The 25,216-nt window shown below is 34.2% G+C and overlaps 1 long non-coding RNA gene across 1 annotated transcript in view; it reads right to left on the bottom strand.

Annotated features, from left to right (window-relative positions):
* Nucleotides 1–1,564: 1,564 nt before the first annotated feature.
* Nucleotides 1,565–25,216, bottom strand: part of LOC123648055 — a 35,032-nt gene continuing 11,380 nt past the window's right edge. Inside the window, exons 2-4 of the long non-coding RNA XR_006738467.1 lie at nt 11,190–11,303; nt 10,060–10,141; nt 1,565–1,575 (exon numbers count right to left, since the gene is read on the bottom strand). This is a non-coding gene — a long non-coding RNA (uncharacterized LOC123648055). The remainder of the gene's footprint in view (nt 1,576–10,059; nt 10,142–11,189; nt 11,304–25,216) is intronic.

A 25,216-nucleotide genomic window follows, 5' to 3' on the forward strand; every position in this document is an offset into this window, starting at 1 on the left:
AAGGAACAGCTAAGTACTTACAGGACCTAAGAAATATTTTATAAAAATATAAGTATATGAAATTGTGGTATGTTTTCTTACAGAGAGATACATGTAAAAGATTATGTGTCAAGCAATACAGGAAATGTTTGTCAGATCCTTTGGGAAAATAACAAATTTCAAGTATTCATATGGTGAATACAATTCATTAATAAAAAGGGACAAATTATTAATATATGCTCCAACATAGATGAACCTCAAAAATATTATGGTAAGTGAAAAAAATCCAACAACAGACACCACATACTGTATGATTTGATTTATATGAAATTCCAAGAAAAGGAAAATATAGAGAGATAGAAAATAGTGTTGTCTTAGTTTGGCAGGGCCAGGGGGAAAGAGGAACACCAGATTGGGAGGGAGATAGGAAGGAACATTTAAGTCCCTGTAGAGTTAAGATAGGTTGTACAATGATGCAACAACAAATCTCTCCAGAATCTCCACAGCTAAACATAACAAAAGCTTATTTCTCACTTATGCTACATACACAAAATTCATCAGTGAGAGTCTCTACTTCATAGTCACTCAAGAACCAAAGCTGATAGAGGTTCTGCTATTTTGTGGCTGTACCATATGATACAGATGGCCTCCTTAGTCTCTGCGGTAGGCAGAAGAGAGAAACCAGAGGGTCATTCACTGGCTCTTAAATGCTTTGGCCAGAAGTCACAGTCCATTCACAAAAATTAGTGATATGACTCCTCCCTCCCCTGGTCACCAACTACAAAGTGGCTAGAAAATGTTGAGGAGTACATCGTTATTTGATGAGCAGAAAATATCTCTGTAACTATTCCCAGCTATTTGTGTTTCTGTACCAGAAAATGACTTAATATTTTGGAATAGTCACAAAATAGACACATCTGTTATCACTAAGGCCAAATTCATTTTAATGTATGCCAAAGTTCTATAAGAGAATAAAAGGCAGTGGGTGGGGATAAATCCACACTTTTGTCCCTTAGATAAATTACTCCATCTCTCCTCCCTCTCTCACACTTTTACCCCTACTTGTTTCTTTAAAGTTTAGTCATTTTTTGGCCCAAACCTGGATCTACTATTCCTAGCACCTACTTAACCTCCTTTTCCTTTTGTTTTTAATCTCATTAATTTTGCTTTAACCTGAGTTGTTAAACATTTCATTCTACCCGCTTAATTTACAAAAGAATTCTCATACTACTTGGGAGACAAAGTCAGTCAAGTAAGCTGACTTACAGTCACCAAAGGAGAGCACAGGAAATTTTATCCACATAAGTCTAGGAGTCTCTGTCTCCTCACAGACAAGAGGCTGCCACAAGAGATTCAGTAGCCTAGCCAAGAAGTTTTATATGAAGACAAGCTGAGTGGGGTCAGAAAAAAACATGGGCTTCAGATTCAGACAGAATTGAGTTGTTTAGTGGTTGTGTAACCATGGGCAAGTTACTTAAACCTGCTGGGCATGGTGGTGCGTGCCTGTAGTCCCAGCTACTCAGGAGGCTGAGGTGGGAGGATTACATTAGGTCAAGAGTTCAAGGCCAGCCTGAGTAACATAACAAGACCCCATCTCTTAAAAAAATGAAATAGGCCAGGCTTGGTAGCTCACACCTATAATCCTAGCACTCTGGAAGGCCAAGGTGGGAGGATTGCTTGAGGCCAGGAGTTTGAGACCAGCCTGGGTAAGAGCAAGATCCCATCTCTACAAAAAGTAGAAAAATTAGCCAGGTGTGGTGGCATGCACTTATAGTCCCAGCTACTTGGGAGGCTGAGGCAGGAGGATTGCTTGAGCCCAGGAGTTTCAGGTTGCAGTGAGCTATGATGACACCATTGCACTCTAGCCTGGGTGGCAGAGTGAGATCCTGTATCAAAAATAAATAAATAAATAAATAAAATAAAATAAATCACGTAAAGAGTTACTTAACCTCTCCAAACTTCAGTTTCCTATTTCCAAAATGGAACTACAATTAAAGGAATTACAAAAAAGGTTTGTAAGTTACCTAATATATAATAAGCTCTCAATTTTAAAAGAACTTTTATTATTACTATGGCACATGGACTGATCAATAAACATAAGAGCAATGTAAACTGATACAGAAAGAGAGGAATTTCTACTTATAGATTAAAGGGCATGGTGCTTTAAGAATTCAATGAACTCAAATATAAAATTTTCCAAAGCTGTTCTCAGAAATCTCTGAAGAACAATATCAAAAAAATATAAATTATTTAAACAGAAAGTTGACAATTTTAAACACTGAGATTATCATAAGATTTATGTAATAAAAAGTTACATAAAGCAAGTCAGAGGGAAATAGGGTTTTCACCAAATGGGTTTGTCTTTTGGTTAACAACCACATTTTGCCTCTTTCCTAGGCATCGACAATAACTGGTAAACTATAGGAGAGCAGAGTCAACAAGTGGTTTTGCATACTATTCTTTTCCAGTACTGGCACATACAGAGTACTCAATAAATATCTGTTCATGAACAAATGAATACTAGCTATTCTCTCTGGAACTGATAGTTTCAATTTCAGGGAAGTTGCCTAATATGTTCTTTGGTGACAATTTGGTAGTCTGAGCTTTGGCATTTCTGTGACTGTAGCATAAATATTGAGGCAAAAAAAATGACCAACTATGATGGTTAATTTTATGAATCAATTTGGCTATGCTATAGAACCCACTTATTTAATCAAATACTAATCTATATGTTGCTCTAAAGGTATTTTGTAGATGTTAACATCTACAATCAGTTGACTTTAGGTAAAGGAAATTAACTTCAATAATGTGGGTGAGCCTTATGCTATGAGTTGAAGGCCTTAAGAACAAAATTGAGGGTCCTGGACAAGAAGAAATTCTGCCTCAAGACTGTAGCATCACCTGCTGCCTAAGTTTCCAGCCTGCCAGCCTGCCCTACAGATTTCAGACTTGCCAGTCCCCACAATTGTGTGAGCCAATTTCTTAAAATAAATCATATATGTGTGTGCGTGTGTGTATGTATGTATATGCATATGCATATATATGTATTTTATTGGTTCTGTTTCTCTGGAAAACACTGATATACCAACAAGGTGAATGATGTTATCTGAGGCTTTATACTACTAAGTAGACATCAAAAGTAGAACATACTAAATGCCATTATATGGTGCTGTAGACCATTAGTTTTAACTAAAACAAAATACCTTCTTTATGTACTTCTTTGACATCAATTCCAAATTACTGATTCCAACCAGCATCTATCACCATTAACATCCATGTCCCTTGAATCTCTCTGCATAATAATATATAGATTTCAAAGAATCAAAACCAAATATCACTGAATTCAATTAAAAGGTGGTTTTGGAAGAATTATTTTAAATGTATCTATGATGTCAACAGCAAAAAGGCCTAAAATCATAAAGAATGCACTTATGCCATATTGGTGTCAATGTAATAAAAAGATACCATAATTGTATACTCCATATCTATTAATCTGTAGTTCCAAACTTTAACATATGCCTAAACAAGAGAAATAAAAAGCTATTATAATAAAATCCAGGCCAAGGAAAGATTTAACCAAAAATATTCAAAAGGGCCATAAATGTTACTGTACCAGATACTATTTAAAATCCACTGTATATTACCAAAATAGAAAATGCTGGTTTTAACATACAAAACTAGAATAGGAACGCCAATGTAATGCTAATATTGAGAAATACAATATATGTTTATATACTAATATGAGACACTTGAACCATGTTACAAAAACACAAATTTTAGTCTCTTGTACATGTAGTGAGAAAAAGAGAGGGAGAATAATTGTCAAGAATTAAAGTATAAATGGTGGAATACAAGTCTTTGGCAGATTTTATTTATATCAGACATCCTTACTCCTTTACACACTTACTTAGAAAAGCAAATACCAGAAATTCCTTCTTGAATATTTTCCTTCAGTTTTCCCATAATCTTTAGATTCTTCAATCCTCCTCTCAGTAACTGTCCTAATACTAAATTGTTCAATGGAAGCAATTAAGCATCATGTTGTACATCACAAAGTAGAGACAATCCAGCAATCTATCTAATCAATAAATAAATGACCAAAATAATTCAGTCAATCTCTGTGGCCTAAAAAAATATTTTTATCTCCTCTTTTCCTCTAGTCATATTCTATTCCTAGTCTTATGGTCAAAGCCCATTTTACCATATACTGCTTACTTCAATATGCCTGAAGAAGTATAATACTACCTCTAGATTCCAAATGTACAGCTATGTCAAGAGGTAAAAAGCACAGAGCCAGAGTGGGAAATGGCAGCACTTTATGCTTCCAGTTAAGTTTATGGTCCTCTCACAAAACCTACCAAACTTATAAAAGATTTAAAGTTTTTTTTCTAAAACTAATAAACTGACACTTTGTCCTTCCCTTTCTAATTCCTTAATTCCAGTTCTACCAGGGTAGCTTATATTGTTAAAAACATCTTTGAAGGATTAATATTTTAATCATAATTTTTAAATGAATATAATAACTGAATATACATAATTCATTGCCCAATCATGAATAAAATTTTAATCTTATAAAAGATGTTTAATAGCAATTTTAACTACTAAGCACAATTTTAACTACGAAGCACAAAGTTGTTATGGGATTAAAAATTAAATTTCAAGGTGGCCAAAGCATAAATTGGAGAACTGTAGACAATTTTAAAGAGAACAAAACACTAAGAATTGAAACATGTATCATCATGTTTATACAATTATGTATAATCATACATTACTACTCTCATGTTCATATAAATTATACAGTAAAATATTATTCAGAAGAATATTGTATAAAGCATATCTTCTTTTTTTTTTTTTGAGACAAAGTCTCACTCTGTTGCCGGGGCTAGAGTGAGTGCCGTGGCGTCAGCATAGCTCACAGCAACCTCAAACTCCTGGGCTCGAGCAATCCTCCTGCCTCAGCCTTCCAAGTAGCTGGGACTACAGGCATGTACCACCATGCCCAACTAATTTTATATATATATATATGTTTTTAGCTGTCCGTATAATTTCTTTTCTATTTTTAGTAGAGATGGGGTCTCTCTCTTGCTCAGGCTGGTCTCGAACTCCTGAGCTCAAACAATCCGCCCGCCTCGGCCTCCCAGAGTGCTAGGATTACAGGCGTAAGCCACCGCGCCCGGCCCATATCTTCTTAAAGATGATGAAATAGGAATAAAATAATTTTCAGTTCTAATATCCATAAATCTTATTCATAAAGGAAAATAAAGAAAGTAAGGGGTAATGCACTAGCACTCTGAGATACTATTAATGATCACTCTGCTCTTACATAGGGGAGAAGGAAGGCAGTAAAATCCTGTGGTCCTTACACCCTCAAAGCTTCCATTAACTTTGATGATTTTGCCTTCATAAGGAACAGAGTATTACTTTCCCATATACATTTTTTTATTGGTAAGAGGATCTCATAATGACACTGTTATTTAGGTCCTATATCCCCATGCATGAGAATTCTCAACGAAGAGATTTCACTTTTACTAAGACAACAAGTGAATTTGTGCAGTATTCTCAACTGCTTAATATATCAATCACATTAAAGAGCACCCATTTTATGTTCAGTTGCTTGGGTGGAAGGGATTAAATAAAATACAGTTGCCCTAAAGGAATTTTCTGCCACTCAGTTGCCAGTATAGTTATGCATGTAGAATTCTTATTAAGTCAAAAGAGAAGAGCACACATTTAAAAGCAGAGTTCACGCCCTTGATTCAGTTTTGCCAACAGAAAGACTCAAGATTCAGGTCACTACCTACCCTTTTCCCTACTCAAAAAGAGACCCTCCCTATTCATAACCATTAGAATGCTCCACATTTTTAAGTTTGCAACATCATGGCCTCATTACGAATTAGGCATTTAGGGAAAACTATATTTCCTTCAAGGGAAAATGTTTTAAAAATGCACAATTCCTCCATCATGCATTTTTTAAATAAGAAAAGAAAATACAATTGTTTTTACAACCTAGGCTCAGGCAACTGCCCAAGCAGTCTATAGAACTGATATCAATAGGAGTTTTATGCCTGTTGGAAAATCATTCTAAAGATTTTTTTAATCTGAAAAATAACGTCATCACTGTGGATTCCACCCTGAAATCCAAAGGCAGGAATTACATTGTGTTGTTAAAATGTTAGCAACTGCATTTCATTTTTTGAAAAAGCAATTCAGTTTTCCTGAAATAAAGAGCTGATTATATCTCTTATTACTGTTACAAGAATTTGATATATCACAAAGTGGAAGAGTTACAGCATGTGTCAACTATCAACCAGGAAAAATGAACCTGATTCATAATTCACTTTAAAAATGCCTAGTTAGTCAATCAAGTGATTTGTAATCATGAAGCCTGCCAGAAATTGAATGAATAATGGGCCACAGTAAAATCTTTGGATTTTTTTAGTATTCTTATTTCATTATGTGACTTCTATTGCCATTTTTGATCGTTGCTTCTCAGCAACGCAAATTAAATCACACATATTTACTTAGAAGTTTTCAACTATTAAATAGGCTAACGGACATACAAGTTGAATGCCCAGAGTATATAATGTCTTCCTACAAAATTAAAGGTCTTAGTGTTTTTACCTTGAGCAAGGAAAATTTCATTCCTTCTAATCCCCTCAACACTCTCCCCATTTTAGTTAAATTATTTAGTGACTACGCTATTTCAGCATAACTCATTCTAATTCAGTACATTTTCTTAAGTAGTTTCTATATATTCTAAAACACATAAAGTCATTTAATAGAATCTAGTTAATATCAGAAACTTTAAGCTTCCTTTTAATATCTTCACTGCATAGTATTTCCTCAGCTAAAAGTATGATATAATCTGATAGTCAAAGGATATTTAACTTCTAATTAATATAATCTTATCAAATTATAAATAGATAAAATATAAAATCAACTTAAAGCCTGGCATATTAGTAAAGGGGTAATATGATAAATGAGTGTTTTTCAAAATGTAAACTATTGAACCATGTAAGAATTTTGTCATTCTGATAATTCTGGCCATTATAAGCATTTTAATCAGGACTGCATAACATAAGAAGTACACTGTTTTAAAATAAATGAAACTTTAAATATGATAACAAACGCATACCTCCTTTGATTTACTTTTCATAATTTTCAGGCAGAAGGATCCTTTTCCAACTTTAGACTGATTATAACACCAGAGCACATATGGATCTCCTTAAGGAAAGCAATAGAGTTCTTAAGATCTATTATACACATTATTCAAATCTAATATTTATGAAAAAAATCAGCTATCTATGTTTTGTGGGTAAATTTCCATAACAAATGTTTGGTTTTTCAAGATAACAAAATTCCAGACATACACAATACATTAACTCCAAGAAACTAGTATGATTATGGTGAGACCTTAGGAAAGATACTGTTTTCCACATTGAATGTTCCCTGAAAAGCACAGCAGCATTCCACTTTGGAATTCATGTTATCACTGTTATCACACCAGCTGCCAGGATCATCTTTTCTTTCCTATTGCCACTAACCATTCATTCATTCAACAAATGCTCATTAAACACCTACTGTGTGCCAGGTATTGTGCAAAAAACTGGAGACACAAAAATGAATTAGACATAAAGCCTTTGTACTTGCTCTGAAGAAAGCTATAGTCTAGTAAGGAGACATAAATAAATTAGTGTAATAAAATATAGGTTTTAGAAGGCTCAGTGACAGAAGTCAGTAGTCAAAGAGTTAACAATGCTGAATCTTGAATAAAAGTTGGTACTTATCAGGGGAGCAAATAGGAATGACTATAAAGATAGGAAGAAAAATATGGATGAAGACAAAAGTGCAAAATCGCTTATCATGGTAGGGTGACTACAAGCTATTCAGTTTAACTGGGGTTTAACATGTAAGGAGTATATATGATGTTGGGTGGTAAGGGAAAAGGCTGCCAGAGGAAGCCTGAAGCAATTCTCAATGGCCTAATAACAGAACACCTTGTATGTATAGTAAAAAGAACAATATCTATATTTGATAAACTATAAAACCATTGAAAATTTTTAAGTATAAAAATCAGTCCTGGATCTGGTTTAGTGTCTGTATAAAAAAAAAATCACAGGATCACAGGTTTCCATACAGTCTAAACAATTTATGCATTTGGTTTTCCTTAACAATGGTCAAATTAACATTTCACATTTCATTATGTATCTGTTAGAAAATTAATACCACCATTTTAGCCTACCTGTTTTATATTTATATATAGATAAGCGAATCAAGGTCTCACCTTTTAGCAAACTTATGAATTAAACAGCAATTGTACTACCTGAAGAGTGGAGCAGACACTCAAGATACAGCACACAAGTTTTCCAAGGAAGCACTACTAAGATTCTACTTAAAGAATTCACACATGTGATATATGCATATGTATACACACACAACAATAAGTATACTTAACATACTGACAAACTGTCAAAAATTATGTCCACATAAAGTCACAAAAGCAAATGTTTTGTCCAGATACATTTTGGTGTACCTCAGTCAAAAGTCTTGTAGTACAAAACCATTTTGAACCAGCCAGACTATGTTTCAAGAGTGAAGCAGCCCCGTCTGCAGTTGCAAACATAAAAGCTTCATGCAGCTTAACACAGCACTTACAAGCAGAAGCTTTAAGCAGAAGCTCTGAGGTCAGTACTCCAGAGTTTGAATCCTGGGCCTGCCACTGACCTTATGTAATTAAACTCCTGGAGTCTTAGTTTCCTTGTCTATAAACCTGGGATAATTATTCCTACCCCATATGACTGTTGTGAAGATATAAAGAGATATACAAAGCACTTAGTACAGAATTACTGAAGCCCTTTTGGAGGGAAATAAAATTGCACAATGAAACATTTTCTCCAAATAGAAATCTTTTCAAATCTTTCATCCATGTTATTATTTTTTTTTTACTTCATGGCCTCTTTCAAAAACACTTTGTATAGATGGTTAAGCTGGTTATAATCACATAATGCCATGTACTTGTACTATAAGGATCCTCTCCCTCATACCCAAAAGTAGTTTTGACTTCAGCGAGCATCAGTCCTACCAATATTTGACCTTGAGATTTGTTTATACTGCAAAAGACGAAAAAGTAAAAGATAATAACAATTACCAAAAAAAAAAAAAAAGGCAGGACACTAGCAAAGCAATACTGTAAAAGAAAATTACTTTGACAAACTGACAATGGAGATAACTAAAGTGAAAGTAACTAGAATAAAGAGGGCCCAAAGCAACATAAGTAACTGTACGGAGTTACTTACACATACTTGTGTGTGTGTGTGTGTGTGTGTGTGTGTGTGTGTATATATATATATATATATATATATATATATATATACACACCCACATATATTTGTATATACACATACTTCATGGTTAGGTAAGATTGGGTCAAATCACACATGTAATTAGTATAGTAAAATCAAGTTATGATTATTCAATATTCATTAAATGATATTGACCTGAATTACAGATTGCTATGTAGATACACTATTGACTCTTGTAATAATATTAAACATGTAGAAATCAGCCACTGTATCTCTGGAATAGTTAGCCTGTGAAAAGCATTAACAATGGTCACCAGTTGATAGACCAAATAACCTATTTGAAAAGAAAACAGAATCTTTTCACTGACACTGCAGTTATCCTGAAGTTTCCCAATATCAGTAATATATTTTAAAAATGAGTATATAACATATGTGATCAGTATGTGATTCTTTTCTTCTCAATAAGCATTCAAATAAGAGTCATGAATTATAAGTTAGCCAGCATGTGTTATACAGATATAAGAATGGAGATGGGAGAGAAGAGTTAATCAAACTACTTCTAAGTATATTCATAAACAACAAATTATTACTTCCATTTTTTTAACTGTTAGGTTGATTTCTATGCTATCCTTTAGGCTCAAGTAATGAAACATCATGGTTCAACATCCCAATAATGTCTCATAAAAACAAAGTTTAAATCAAATTGTTGTTTGATAATACTACAAACATAAAATAATACTAGCATGATCTTCCATATATGAAGATGAGATAGACTTACCATCAATAGAGATGAGCCTCAAGTTGTTTTTCCATAGGGTAGATGGGCTTGCTGATCTAACCAAGTCTCTTAGCAAAGCTCCCTAGTGAAGAAGAATAGGTTATATCTGTAAGATGAGTCTTATAAGTGGTCACAGAAAATAACAAAATAAAATGATCAATATAGAAATGAAACCTATATCTTTGGTCCCAAACCAGCATATTGTGGTGAACTAAAAAAAAAAAAGTCACAGAAATGTATAAATATGGCATAATTCTTACATTAAAAATTATATATGTATTTACTTTGATATATTTATTGTAGTCTATATATTACTTGCATAAATATATAAATTATCAGATCCTGACTTCTATCCCTAACTGAAAATGTTCTCAGCTATCTTGACTAACACAAAGATTGTTTCTGACGTGTGAAATCAGAAGTGTATAACGATAATGTACAAAACATGAATGTGTGCCAATTTTACATCCCTCATCACCAGTAGCAATAACTGAAGAAACTACAGAATATTTTTGTTAATGTTAGCAATATTCTCAATAGCATTAACTGCAGTATGACTACAGCCAAAATTACTTTGACATTTCCCATAATTCTGAAAAATACTTCTACTTTTTAAGAAGAAAAAATACTGTAGTTACTAGCTACAGTGTTCATTCTTGTTAATATAGAGATTTTTATAATAACATAGTTCTACTGACTCTTGATATGGAATTCTATCAGTTTCTAGTTGAATCTCCTTCATAAGAGTTGAGAAGCTGATTAAATATTATTACCAGAAGACATTGTTTATAAGCAAAATTAATGTCATATGCATCTTTATTATTTAAGGGAATAAGAAATTCGATTAACAACTTTTAAAAATCAATTAAGAAGCAGTTAAAACTAGACACAAGTCAAACAAAATCACAATACTAAGTGCCTATGATGAGCAAGGCACTATTTGAAGGTTCTGTGAATGGATATAAAAGTAACAAGGCATATTATGTAATCTCAAAGAAATTGCAATATAGATATATATATTCCTCTTTCAGTTCTCCATAGTCTTTTTACAAAAAACAAATAGCTAAATTCTAATCCAGATCTTCTGCTAGTACAGGAAGGATAATGTGGAAAAGTACAGCATCACATACCAAGGCATAGTAGCTACCACAGGGATGAGGCTCTGGGACTCCTCTTGTAGGCAGAGATAAGGAAACTCCAATGGAAATATTGAGAACATCCGCTACAACCTCTGATCAGGCCACCTGTGAACAAATAAACTTCATTAACTTTAACACACTATACAAACATTTCCAGTCACAATTCTGTTTTAATGGATCATTCAAGTATATTCTCCTTAACAACTTTTCATTATAGTCCTCACCACCATCCCCCACCAATGCACCAAAATTGAGAATCCTCCACTTGGCTACGAACTCCTAAAGTTCCTCTTCATTTTGGTTTGCAATTTCTGCAATGCCTAGCAGAACACTTAAATAACTTAGGCAAGTAAGAAAGATAAAGATGAAAACTGGCCACTATAATAAGTTCTATAACAAGTTTTATAGAAAGTGCCATAGATACTAAAAGGAAGGAAACACTGGCTTAAAATGAAGGCTTCAGAGAGGAAATGTCATTTGAGATGAGTGCTAAACAATGAGCAGCTGCTGGACAGAGAAACAAGTAGAGAAAGTACATTCTTAGGTAAAAGGGAGAGGTAGAACATTCAAGCATGTCCATTCCCCAGACAGTGCTCAACGCACTCATCATGTAGGTATACACCCATCCCCTCCCCCCACCCCCTAACTCAGTCCGAAACCCAATTGGTATTATTCCCAAATGTGCACTTAGGTGATGGGGGGTGGGGGGAGGGGATGGGGGTATACCTACATGATGAGTGCGATGCGCACTGTCTGGGGAATGGACACGCTTGAAGCTCTGACTCGGAGGGATGGGCAGGACATGGCCAATATATATAACCTGAACTTTTGTACCCCTATAATAAGCTGAAATAAAAAAAAAACATACAAAATAAGCAAAAAAAAAGGGGGGGAAGAGGTAAAAGATTACGGAGGTCCAAAAGGGTACATGGTATTCTGAGAACTTCAAGTAGCTTTTGGAAAGTAGCAGAATGAGAAGAAAAAGGCATGAGAAAGATAACAGAAATGCCTTATATGCTAAAAAGCTGGACCTCTATCCTGACTAAAGGAGTTAAGCTGGGAGAGTGATTATTAAAAAGATCTTGGCAGCAGTATGAAATATGAGAGGAAGAACAAGACTAAAGGCAAAGGGCTAAATGACATAAGAGGAAGTTGGCTTGACCTAATGGTATTTGGAATTAGGGTGACCCAACGCATCACCAATGACCATTAGGTCTGTTACTCAATGGGTCTCCAATCCAGATATATAAAAATTGTGTATAAATATAGATACTTATACATCTAGATATATAAATATATATATTAGAGAACACTACAGACTCTATTTTAGAAAACTGTTTATGTGATGTAATTAATCTCAATGAGAAAAACATGGCAGGAAAATTTGACAGGAATTATTTCAAGATGCCAAAATATTAATAATGACTAGCTGAGTAGTGGGGTTACAGGTCATGTTTTTATTCTTGTTACTGATATATTCTAAAATTCTACATAATAAAATTAAAGGGCCTGACTCAGGATTCCTTGACAACATAATTGGCCCCAAAGCCTCCTTCACCACCACAGCCAACTACAGGTAAAATACCTATTCCTACATCAGGACCTTAACCTATGTTCTTTCTGCAACATCTTCTTGTCCTGAATGCCAATCTGAATCCCAACTTCCTCACACCACCCTCGACGCTGCTCTCATACATGCATTACTTGCTCCATATATTTTCACATCCAATCATATTCAATTTATTGAAAACTATCCTCAATAGTTCTCCAGTTTGTTCTTCCTACTATTAAGAACAGACTAGTGCAAATCTGTTTTATTCCAAACAAATACTTATGCATGACTCATTTATTGACATATGCACATAAAATTATACAAATGTTTTGATAAACTGCACTTATGTATATAACCACTACTAAAGAGTTTTTAAATCTACTATCTCAGAACAATTGCCTACTGTTATATGTTAAATTGTGTCCCCCAAAAGGATGTTGAAGTTCTAACCTTCAGTTCCTGTGAATGGGACCCTATTTGGAAATAAGGTCTTTGCAAATAATCAAGTTAAGATGAAGTCATTAGTGCAGGCCCTAATCCAATATGACTGGCGTCCTTATCTATGAGGACTTTTGGACACAGAGACAGACATGCACACACAGAGAACACCATGTGAAGATGAAGGCAGGGATCAAGGTGATGAATCTACAAGACAAGGAATGCCAAAGATTGCCAGCAAACCACCAGAAGCTAGGAGAGAGGCATGGAAAGATTCTTCCTCATAGTCATGAGAAGGAACCAACACCTTGATCTCAGACTTCTATCCTACAGAACTGTGAGACAATAAATTTCTGTTGTTTAAGCCACACAGTTTGTGGTACTTTGTTACATAGCCACCCTAGCAAGATAATACGCCTACTAAGGTAAAAGATCATTTTTTCCCTTGAAAGTCACTAAAAACAAAAACATTCTGAAGACTGGAAATTAGAAATTTAAAAATTTCTTACTATTGGCTTTTTACCCTGGTAGCAAATGTGCCATTTAATAGCTAAGCCAACCTAGTGCCAAAAAACTCTAAGAATAGATATGACTCATCCTTCATCCTATATAGTACCATTTACACAGACAGCATCATGTAATCAAACATTAGAGCATATAATCATCCTATAGATATTGGGATATAAGAATAACATGAAATTATATAAATTTTCCTTTGTTTTGAAAGATGGTTGCTTTGTGGTATTTTTTGTTGCTGTTGCTTTTGAGACAGGGTCATTCTCTGTCACCCAAGCTGGAGTGCAGTGGCACAATCATAGCTCACTGCAGCCTTGAACTCCTGGGCTCAAGCAATATTCCTGCCTCAGCCTCCCACAGTGCTGGGATTATAGGCATGAGTCACTATGCCTGGCTACTTTGTGCATTTTTATGCACCTGTGAGAATGTGATTTGACCCATAATATAATCAAAAGATAGTATAATGAGTTACTTGATAAGGACCAATGACATCAGCATAGACTAGGAATGGGCTCTGAAGTGACACATACTTCAGTTCAAATCCTTGCTCTGTCACTCACTAGCTACAGACATACCTCAAAGATGTTGTAGGTTCAGTTTCAGATCACAGCAATAAAGCAAATGTCACAATAAAACTAGTCACATGAATTTTTATGGTTTCCCAGTGCATATAAAATTTGTTTACACTCTACTGTAGTTAATTAAGTGTGCAATAGCATTATGTCTTTAAAAATATACATATTTTAATTTAAAAATACTTTATTGCTAAAAAATGCTAACAATCACCTGAGCCTTCAGTGAGTTATAATCTTTTTGCTGATCTTCCCTCCATGTTGATGGCCACTGACTAACCACAGTGGTGGTTGCCAAAGGTTGGGGTGGCTGTGGCAATTTCTTCAAATAAGACAACAACGAAGTTTGCTGCATCAATGGACACTTCCTTTCACAAAAGACTTCTCTGTAGCATGTGATGCTATTTGATAGCATTTTACCCACAGTAGAACTTCTTTCAAAATTGGGACCCAATCCTCTCAAACCCTACTGCTACTATATCAACTAAATATTCTAAATCTGTTGCTATCATTTCAACAATGTTCTGAATATCTTCATCAGGAGTAGATTCTACCTCAAGAAACCACTTTCTTTGCTCATCCCTAAGAAGCATTCCTCATCCACTCAATTTTTATTGTGAGATTGTAGCAATTCAGTAACATCTTCAGGATCAACTTCTGATTCTAGTTCTCTTGCTATTTATACCACATCTGCAGTTACTTCCTCCAATGAAGTCTTGAACCCCTCAACGTAATCCATAAGGGTTGGAATCAACTTCTTCTCAACTCCTATTCATTTTGATATTTTGACCTCCTCTCATGAACCATGGATGTTCTTAATGGCGTCTAGAATGGTGAATCCTTTCCAAAAGGATTTAAATTTACTTTGCCCAGACCCATCACAGGAATCACTATCTAGGGCAGCTACAGCCTTACAAAATGTATTTCTTAAATAATAAGATGTGAAAGTTGAAATTACTCCTTGATTCATGGGTTACACAATGGATGCTGTATAGCAGGCATGAAAACAACATTAATCACCTTGTATATCTCCATCAGAGCTCTTAGGTGAACAGGTACATCGTCAATGAGCAGTAGCATTTTAAAAGGAATCTTTTTTTCTGAGCAGTACACCTTAAGAGTGGGCTTAAAATATTCAGTGAACCATGCTATAAACAGATGTGTTGTCATCCAGACTTTGTTGTTCTAGTTATAGGGCACAGGTAGAGTAGATTTAGTATAATTCTTAAGGGGCCTAAGACTTTTGGAATGGTAAATAAGCACTGGCTTCGACTTATAGTCACTAGCTGCAAGAGAGAGTGTCAGCCTGTCCTTTGAAGCTTTGAAGCTAGGCATTGACTTCTCCTCTGTAGCTATGAAAGTCCTAGATGGCATCCTCTTTGAACAAAAGGCTGTTTCATCTACATTGAAAATATGTTGTTTAGTGTAGCTACCTTCATCAATGATCTTAGCTAGATCCTCTGGATAGCAGGCTGCAGCTTCTCCATCAGTACTTGCTGCTTCCCCTTGCACTTTTATGTTCTGGAGATGGCTTCTTTCCTAAAACCTCATGAACCAACCTCTGCTAGCTTCCAGCATTTCTTTGGCAGTGTCCTCACTTCTCTCAGCCTTCAGAACTGAAGAGAGTTAGAGCATTGCTCTGGATTAGGCTTTGGTTTAAGGGAATGTTGTGGTCTATCCAGACCACTAAAACTTTCTCTACATTAGCAATAGAGCTGTTTCACTTTCTTATCATTCATGTGTTCACTGGAGTAGCACTTTTCATTTCCTTCAAGAACTTCCTTTGCATTCACAATTTGGCACAAGAGCCCTAGCTTTCAGCCTATCCCAGCTTTTAACATGCCTTCCTCACTAAGCTTAATCATTTCTAGCTTTTAATTTAAAGCAAGAGCCATGTGACTCTTCCTTTCACTTGAACACATGGAACCCATTGTAGCCCATTGTAGGGTTATCCATTGGTTTAATTTCAATATTCTTTTATCTCAACGAATAGGGTGGTACAGAAAGAGAGATAGGTGAATGGCCAGTCAGTGGAGCAGTCAGAACACACAACATTTATTAACTAACTTCACTGTATTATATCAGTTCAGTCTGTGGTGCCCCAAAACAATTACAACCATAACATCAAAGATCATCAATCACAGATCATTATAATAGATATAATACTAATAAAAAGTTTGAAATACCTCAAGAGTTACTAAATTGTGACACAGAGACACAAAGTGAGCATATACTGTTGTAAAAATGGTGCTGAAAGACATGCTTGATACAGGTTACCACAAACCTTCAATTTGTAAAAAACACAATATGTACAAAGCACAACAAATTGAAGCACAATAAAATGACATGCCTGTATATGACTTGAGCAAATTACTTAACCACATTTGAGCCTCCAGTCAGTAAAATTGGAGTTTCCCATTTTACATAAATGGATTAAATTAAATAATACGTGAAATGTGCTTAGCATATAATAATGATAACATGACTTTACTATTTTTATAAAAAGGAAAATTTATAAATTAAAAGTTTCTTATATTTCTTTTAAGGAGGAAAAATAATTAGCCAAGCTTATATAAGAACAAAAGTCTTGATCATATATACTATATATAAAAATATTGCTTTTGACTAGTTCCTTACTATAAAATGTAAGACTTTCAGAATTTTAAAACTATTTATCAAAACTCAAAATACATTTAAATTTAATGTTGGAACTGAAATACAAATAGGATCTCAGTGACTTTTGGCTTTGTTACTGACATCAGTTGGTATGCAGCTTTCCAAGTTCCGCAATACCATGCCTTTATTCCCTCAAATCAGTAAGCTTTAGCCAGTCGAAAAAAACTACCTTTACAGCTGAGAATGGCATCAGTTTAACTCTCATGGCATAATCCACTGAACCTCCTACCAGGCATTACTGATGTGTTTAACTCTTTTTAAGTATAAATCTTATGTAAAATACACATCTCAAAATTAAATTAAATTAATTAGAAAAAGACTTATTTTGGAATTCACATTCCTATTTGGAGAAAAGTGTAAATAATGTAAAATCCAATAGATCACCAAATTCAAAAGGACCTTGTTATATCATGCAAATGCTTTAGACAAGATACGAATTATATTTCCACTGCTAATTTCAATATTTATAAACTGAAATTTATGTCTACATCTACATGTAAAAAAAGAGAAGAAATTACACAATGAAGTCCAGAAAGACTGCAAATATTATAGAAAGAATGGTGGTAATTTTGTTAAACTTTTTATCTAAAACATCTATCTGTACTGGTCAAATCTGTCAGAAAATGTAATAACCCACTTGTTGTAAGAGATAAATGGTAATTATTCTTAGCATCTTTTAATAAATTTTGGTGAGCTATAAAAACTTGTTCAATGCTACAATGAAAGTTCAATAATATCAGCATTAAAGCCAATATGTGGTCAAAACCAAAACACAGGCATTTTTAAAAACATTTTACCTTTATTCTCAGTGTACTTCCTAACTTCAACTCAAACTTTTTTAGTGAAGTTTTAGAAAAATGAACCCATTTCTTGCTAAATTAAGCAACATAATGGTCACTTTTCAGAAAACACTGTTACGGCAATAATTTTTTTATTTTCAGAAAGATAAATAAGTTTGCATATTTAACTTAAAATATTTTAGAGTATTAAGAAATATTCTAAGATCATATTTTTTAAAAACTGATTTAAATTTAGCAAATGTCATTCTACTTATTCAAGATATATACTAAATAATATAATTTTGGCTGTCCTCAAATTACAATTCCAAGCATTTTTTCAAAAAGTGAATAGAGAGCCAAGTGCAGTGGCTCTCACCTGTAATCCCAGCAACTTAAGAAACCAAGCCAGGAGGATTGCTTGAGACCAGGAGTTCCAGACCAGCCTGGGCAACATGGCAAGACCCCATCTCTAAAAAAATAATAATAATAAATTAGCCAGGCAAGATGGTGTATACCTGTAGTCCCGGCTACTCAGAAGGCTGAAACAGGAGGATTGCTTGAGGCCAGGAGTTCGAGGATACAGTGAGCTATGACTGCACCACTGTACTCCAGCCTGAACAACAGAGCAAGACTCTGTCTCTTTAAAAAAAGAAAAAAAAAAGGTGAACAGCAAAGGAAAACTAAATATATTTTTTATTCTAAAGTCCCAATATAGTAACATTAATAAAATCACATTAATATATTATATTAAGAAAATATAATCTGTTAAATTACTGGTAAAAGACCATATCAATTATTATCCCGAGGGCAGGAACTATATACCTGTATCTACTCCATGTGCCTTAAGCATGACAAAAACTCAATAAATGTATGTTGAATATCTATACTTCAGGAACAATAAGCACAACAGTAACATAATTCCCTATGAGTCAAACAATGGAAAAATCCTAAAGAGCTGAGAATTCAAAACAGGACATGAACAAATTTTTACAACATGCGAATCTAACATTGGTAAAAAAAAATCTACCCGTTTTATCCACAGACTAACTACAAATTGTGTATTAGCTGTGTCAATGGAAAATATACAACCAATGCTAGTTTTAAAATAATCTCAACTTGATCTAAAGTGAAGTCATTAAGAACTGAGTAGAAACAGAACATATATTAAGACCCTATAATTCTGGTAGTAGGTATGGCCAAAAAAGAAAATTTCCACATTCTGTTATTGTTTCTGTAAACACCATAACATCTTTCTACAGAGAGCCATTGTACCTAAGAGAGAGACTAAAGTAACATTTGTGGACTATACAATGACTACATATTCTTGTGTGTCACCAGGGTCTCTCTGGTTTAGCATTGCTGGTTTTAAGATTCAATATTCTTACCACCATCGTCCAGGTTCATATTATGGCCAGGGAGAAAACAGGTTTATCACTGGCTAGTTTCATTTATCCACACCTTTTCTTGAGTTACATCTATCTTCTGGAGCAACATGGGGAAATCTAACCCATGTAGAAAATTTCATATATTACAGATGTTCACTAGAAATTTCAATCAGACAAAAAATTGCCTTTTCAAATATTCTCATACACATCCTCAAAAAAAGACTTTCTCAGGGAAAACCCATATGTAGTAAATGTGAGCAAATAAAGCAGTGCCTAAATAAACGGTGTACTGAATACTAGTATCTGATTACATTAGATCCCTCCTCCCCAATTTAATATTCTAGGGGTAATTTCCTACTAAAAGTTGCTGAACATGTAAGATAATTTGACCTAAAATTCTCAGAGACAAACGTGTCGTCTTGTTTGCTTTTTAAAACATAACTACCTTGAGAATATTTATAGTACTGACAGAGCTATTAGCAGCTTCATCCACCCTAAAGAGAATGGGTACTACTATTATAAGTTTCCAAGTATGTATTGATAGAAGGAAGCAATAATTTATTAAAGTAACTTTTTGATCTTGAAGCAAGATATCTGAGAAAATATGGTTTTACAATGAGATATATAACTTCAACCTCCAGTGATATTGCTATTTTTTCACAGGAGAGGCATGGCACTATGTGAATATTATGACTCAAGCTTAGTCATCTAAACTAAGAATGAATTAAATTTGTTAGAGTAAAAACCTGAAAGAGAAAGTACATGCATGTAATTCTAAGTTGCCATTTTTAGAATGGGGTTTTTCTCCAAAGAGATTTTAAAAACGTGTTTCCACATTATTCTATTTGTGCTATTTTCACTTTAGTACTCCGGTATGTTGGCCGCTAAATAGAAACAAGAAACAAACTCATTTTCAAATAGAAAGTAATTTGTGATTTGAACATAGCATAAACTACATAAAAAAGAAAGAGTAATTTATCAAAGTCCTGACTGCTAAAATATATTGAAATTTAGGTACATGTACATCCACAGAGACACTTGTGTTTGTGCCCATCCCTTTTTTCCTGGTCCAGTTACCTTGAAGAGATCAGAAAATTAACTGTAGGGTAAGGAGCCTAGTGAAAGCCACATTATATCCAAACTTCCTTTCCAGGAAAATCCAGAAAATATAGAAAGGATTCACAAGCTCTGCAGGACACACAGTCTTCTAATTCTATAAGTAGCTTCCAGGCTGATAAGACTTCAGTGTTTTTCCCTACAGAAAAAAGATATCTGAGGAAAAAAATCTTTTTCTCTTCTCTCTCCCCTCTCCCTCCTCTTCCCCTTCTCTCTCTCCCTACCTCTCTCTCTTCTTAAGAATAATCACAAAAAATGGCAGGCAATGTGGAACAAAGAAAAGAGTGCCTGAGTGGAAGTCGGGAGAACTGAGTTTTATTCCCTGCTCTGTGAATTACTGTATGGCCATGGGCAAGTTACTTAGCCTCTCTGTTCTGTCTTTTGTTTTGTTTCATATGGAAAACAAGAGGTAATCAAGACTAATTTTTTAATCATGGCCAGTAAGACATCAGAAATCACGTAGACCTATCCCCAACTTCACAGATGAGGACAGTAAAGCAGAGAACATGTCCAGTGATAGGTGATTAGGCTAAAAGAGTTTTAACAGCAGTCACTGCTCCAACATTTTAAAATTAATTCAAAAAGACAAGTCAGTTATGTCAAATTTTTAGACCACGTAAAAAAAGTACCTAAGTGGCAAAAGGATGATAATCATCAAATTTAGGATGATAATTATCTCTTCAAGAAGCCATAGAGTATATTCTGGAGGGCTTCAATTGTACTGGTTACATTTTATTTCTCCAACTGGGTTTGGGGTACTTGGATGTGTTTATTTCTCTATATACCATTTTTTGTCTGAAATATTTTCTAATCATTTTTTTTTATGTAACCACCAAAACATCTTTAACCAAAAGCTAAAATAAATGAAAACATTTCTCTGGAACTTTAAAGGTCAGTGGAAATAGTTGTGTGTGGTTTCAAACAATCTCCTGCTGAGCTTAAAAGGTAAATATCACCATGTCCCCCTAATATAAGGGGAAAAAGGTGAAATACGTTGTAAATATATATATATATAAATATTTCTAATCTTCCAACTTAGTAAAATATAAAAGCACACAAATGGCACAAAACACAAAATAAACTGTATTATTAGCATGATAAACCCAGTTAAGAATACTGAGAGAGATACTTAGTAATTTTTACTCTAAACATATGCCTAAGAAAAATAAATTCAAGAGTCACATTTGAAAGCCTAATGTTTAATCATCATGTTGGTTGGTTGTTTTTACTGAGGCAAATAAGAACTGTAATAATTTATGTAAAGCAAAGGCCTATCTAAACATCCATATAGAAACTACCTGTAAAAACTAAGTGCCTCCAAAATCTCTGAAATTTTCCAACAAGAAAGTATAGGTCATTCAGCAAAATATATTTACTGTATACTACCATAATAGCTATTTAATTGTTATCATTATGATGCAGATATATAATGGAAACAGATGTTCCTTTTTCCTTTCAGCAAAGCACAGGAAAAGCATAAACCTGCTGATATTGCATGGACTACTACCATAGCACAATAGAGGGAAAAAAGACATTAGCACATGACAATATTAGTTTTTACTACACAACTAATTGCATAAAAAGTATAACTTGAGATCATTAAATCAATATAATTTTCAGCACTACAGAAGGGAAACAAATAGATTTGTATAACCAGCCTATTTCACATCTGCAGTTGGGAAAATACTTCTGAGAGATTAAGTATATGTAAAATGTTACCAAAGCTTTCAGAACACAAGAAAAAGAGCATTGCTCTGATTTCTTTGCTCATGTAACATGAATTAGAATGCTGCCTCTACAGAGGAATTTTTTTTTTTTTTGGAGTACCAGTATAAATTGGGACAGCCTTTCTGGAAAATAATTTGGCAATCAATATTAAGAACCTTAAAAAACAGTCCAAACCTTCAGTCCAAGTAATTTATTTTATAATAATAATATTTAAAAAACCATAGGGATGACTAAAGATTTATTCAAATGTCATTCATCACAACTTTATTTATGCTAAGGGAAATTAAAAGTTTACTTTCTCCAAAAGTAGAGCAATGGTTAAAGTATTTATGTTAAAGCACTATACAGTCAATAGAAATGACTTTAATAATTATCTTAATCCTGTTACAATAAATGCTTAGAGGAAAAAGATTTAGAGAATATATAGAAAATATTATTTCAATTTTTGCAAATTCTCTCTTATGAGCAGATTCTTTTTTAATCAGAAAAAGTTATTTTTTTCTTTAAGCAATTCTATTTCTATGCTCTCAGTCCCTGTCCAAAGTTTCTAAAAATTCTTTAGGTCAAATAATCCTATAAAAAATATAGGTAAATTGACTTAAAGTTATATTGACATTTTATTTGATCCCAAAATATGGCATGAAAAGAAAAGGATTTGTCAATCACATAGACAACACATTTTTTTCCCTGAGTTAAATAGGATCCCTATGAATTAGGAGAAATTTATATGGAACAAACATTATAAATGATTACTTAAGATCTATTAATATGATGTGTGGTATGTCACCAACTCAAGGAAATTTTTCAATTAAAAATATTCCTAAAGCAAATAAAGTAGCCTATTAATTGCTCCCCCAGTACACCAATAAAAAAGTTTGCCACAGTTGTCCTAGGACTCAGTTTCCTGATTCTATTTTTACAAGAAGGAGCTGATTTGTCTTAGGCTATTACTGTCTATTACTTCTAGAAGTCTTGAGGAAAGGTGGGAAGCAGCAAATTCTGGCAATCTGCCTAAAGAGAAATCAATGAAACAAATTAATCCTTCGCAGGCTGCAATGACACAGTAATCCATCATTCAGAGTTGCTTTTATATACCAAATCAGAGAGCAGAGGAAAGAGCCCTGGGGGACATCACAGACAACAACTTACACCAACACTGGGAAAATACTGAGGAATCAGTTTATTTAAAGAGGATAGATTTCAGTTGATTGCCTATTTCATCAAATAAAGATTTTTCTTCCACAGTGTGGTGAACCCAAGGGCCAATGACTATATCTTCAGAATTCAGTATCATGCATGCTGGCTAACATCAATAGGGGATGAATGTTTTTAAATAATTAGCATCGTTAATGAGTATGGTCAAATATCTCACTAGAGTAAATATTACTTTTTCCATCCAACTTCCAGGTGTTATACACATTCCCTGTTTTCAGTAGGGACTGACTGTAAATTTACCTACTGACCAGTTCCTGGTAAACCACATTTGAGGCATTTCTTCACACCTAAAATTTAAGATATATGTAACTTTCTCACTGCTGTGTTAACTTTAAAGACTGGAAAATTTTCATTTTACCTCTTGTGGTGTAAGTTCCAACAAGCAAATCAGATTATAAAGGAATAACCTATTTTAAAATGATAAATAGTTCTTTGACTTATAGTTGACAGTGCTGAAAGATAAATTAAATGTGGTTTCCTTTTTAAAAATAAACTGTTATAATCAATGTACAGTAGTACCTTTACACAAAGTATATTTATTTATACTTATACAAAATCCTATGCATCAAAATTTATTTATGCTTATATAGAAATTTATGCACCTGAGTATGTCTTACTAGAGTAATATATTCTAAGTGGAAGTATATTCCCTAGATAAAAATTAATGACAAAAATACTATAAAAGTCACAGTGTATTACTGTTAAATGCATGCATCACTTTCATGGTTAAATGTGAGGACTTAATAAAATAAAAGGATTTTTCAAGAACAAAAAAAACTTGTCACAATGGTCCCTGAAATGTTAAAACTCTAGAATATCTAATCACAGATTAAATAAATACTAACTAGTCAATTTTTGAGGGGCATCTTCAATTCTGAGGTCCATGGCCATATGATCACAATTCCTGCCTATGCTGATGCATTTTTAATACAATGTATGGATCTAGTATTTACTGATTTAATAAGGTTAGGGGAATTACATTGTTGCTGCTACTGATGAACTGTCAGCAATTTAATCTAGTGAAATCTTTCAGAGAAATATATATTTTAGGGGAGAAAGAGAGAGAAGAACAACAGACATGTAAATTTAATCCCTTCACTACCCCTGACAGTGACAAGTTCTTACCAAAGATGTTGGCCACCAGCTGATGGAGCTTACAGTGAAGAGATTATAAGACAGGCTTGCAGGTACACCTTCAAAGTTAGGAAAAGCAATGACTTATCTCCCCATATCCACCCTGGCCTCTCATAAGTTTTGAGGCTCGAACACACACCTGAGCCCTTACCTTGCCACCTAACAGGGTTTCAAGGAGTGCATCAGCGACTTCCCCTCTCTGGACCCTAAAATTTTCCACAGCATCGTTGGCATACAGGAGGACAGAAGAGAAGTGAGAAAATACACTTTCTTAAAAGCAATTCTGCCAAAATGCAACGCTTTAAAGGCTATGCCAAAGTAAGGAGATATTATAGGATCCAGAATCAGAAAATCTACCAAGTTGCTGAAACAGACACTTGGGGACTATTAGAAAGCTTTTTTGTACCTCTGTGCTACCCTGCTTGTGGGCTTATTTCCCCAAACTGGACACCTGGGAAGCATGTTGTGCTCCAGCTTTTCCCTGACTTTGAAGAAATGGATAATCTAAGGAGTGGTGGTGCTGCTGCTGCGGAGGTCAGTAAAACTATGCTAATTGGTGAACCTAATTGCTTCAAGCAGTCCTGCCTCTAAACAGGGAGAGCACAGTTGATGGAGTCAGTCTGTTCCTAATAAAATGAAGAGGCACTGAATTAAATTCCTAAGGAAGGCACCATAAAAGTTTCCACAGTGTAACCAAATGACTTCACCTATGCTATTACCTCTAAGATGACATCTTTGAAAGAAAGCAGACCCCAGTCCGGCTCCATATTCATAAATTGGCTGAGTTTAGGCCAGTGAATCTGGATTGATTTAAAAAGCCTTTTTCATCCTTCCAATCAAATGAAGTCATTGTTAATTAGAAGCTTTCTGTTAACAATGTCACTCTTCTCCATATTACCTGCTCACA

Source organism: Lemur catta, chromosome 12 (genome assembly GCF_020740605.2).
Source record: "Lemur catta isolate mLemCat1 chromosome 12, mLemCat1.pri, whole genome shotgun sequence".
In the NCBI taxonomy this organism is placed as follows: domain Eukaryota; kingdom Metazoa; phylum Chordata; class Mammalia; order Primates; family Lemuridae; genus Lemur; species Lemur catta.